General features: G+C 36.9%; 1 non-coding gene across 1 annotated transcript; it reads left to right on the top strand.

The window, feature by feature from the left end:
- Window positions 1-1,044: 1,044 nt before the first annotated feature.
- On the top strand, window positions 1,045-1,151 carry LOC117240619. The gene has a single exon (XR_004494754.1). It is a non-coding gene; the product is annotated as a U6atac minor spliceosomal RNA (small nuclear RNA).
- The last annotated feature ends 360 nt before the right edge of the window (window positions 1,152-1,511 follow it).

Below are 1,511 nucleotides of genomic sequence, written 5' to 3'. Positions count from 1 at the left end.
ATAAAGCGATTAAGGGAGTGTTCGGAATTAGAATGTTCTAAAACAGCCACTTTTTGTGATTTTTTTTAGAAGGGAAAGAAAGAAACGAATTTGTTGAATTTTGAGGTATGATTTTGTATATAATTAACGAATACAAACAAACTCTTTTTAAGTAAAAAGAAAAATTATAACAGATTTCTAAGCCTATTTCATTAGCTGCACTTTTCAATCGGCGGGAAAGATCCACATCGTAATTCTTTACCGTAATTCTAATAATCTAAATCTAAATCTTGAAGTTGAAATCTTCTGTTACAAATGATGAATTAGACCTATTTATTTTATTTACTTATGCTAATGCCATACGTTATAAAATCTTTACCAGTGAAATGGAAAACGCAAGGTTAGGCATCTTGAAAATAAGTGCATTAGAAGAGGCAAGAATTCTTTTAGAACGGCCATCTCTTACTACAAGAATTATAATAGCAGCAAAAATACATTATTATGTGCTACATAATAGATTAAACAATAATGATTTAATTAAGGGAATTATTTGCCTTTACCCCTTGTATTTTGAGAGGGCTATGAAAAAAGTACGTCTCCTTCATGAGGCTAATTATAATACTTCCTGATATACATTGCCACATTAAGAATCAAATACTTTCCAATCAGCTAGAACCTCGGCGAGGCAGTCAGCTACGCTCGTTAAAGCCCAGAGCTGAAGACGACGCGTCGCGAGGCACAAATAACAGAGAACGAGAAAGTTTCTTTTAAAAGAAGTATACAACAGGCAAGCGGCCAGCCCCCTCCCCCTTGCATGTGCTGTGGATGGATGTACTTTCTGAGAGTACATGGTTAAACGTGCTTGGTGTTACGCACACAGGGGCCCGACGATCAACTCGCACAACACTGGTCTACTGTCATCCCGCCCGTGGAAGTTTTAGCCGGTAAGAATCCGGCACTACCTCTTCTACCCGTCTGCACAGGGGTGGCACTACCTTCTGCCCACCTGCGCTAGGGTGGTAAGGTGTCTATGAAGATTTCCTCCACGTAAAAAAAAAATTTTTTTTTTATTATGAAAGGAGAGACGTTTAACACTCCCGTAAACAAGGGTGGAACACACATATAAATGGTAAGGCACTGTCGCCTTTCGGCGGCACTTACCAGATCTTTTTGGAAGGACCGCGAAGGGATTCCGCTACGCTAATAATTTTATGCTAAAAATAATTATTGGCATATAATAATTTTTGGTGCTAATAATTTTTCCTTTTGAGCATTGGATTTCGAACAATATATTAGACGCGAATCTAGATGTTTGATCCATTGACATCGTGTAATCAAAAACGAAATACATAAAAAAATTTGATATACAACACAGTATTACTGAGTGAATTTACACTATTAATTACCAAATTCCAGACATGAACAACATAATCATAGGCAAAACTTGGATACATACCGGTGGTTAGAAGGTGGCGCCTATTGACATTCCGAATCAACTTTAGTAAACGTATTTCTTTGAATGATGAAATCAA

The sequence above is a fragment of the Bombus vosnesenskii genome, unplaced genomic scaffold (assembly GCF_011952255.1).
Source record: "Bombus vosnesenskii isolate JDL3184/JDL3185 unplaced genomic scaffold, Bvos_JDL3184-5_v1.1 scf7180000014817_1, whole genome shotgun sequence".
Classification (NCBI taxonomy): Eukaryota; Metazoa; Arthropoda; class Insecta; order Hymenoptera; family Apidae; genus Bombus; species Bombus vosnesenskii.
This window is presented reverse-complemented; position numbering and strand designations above follow the sequence as displayed.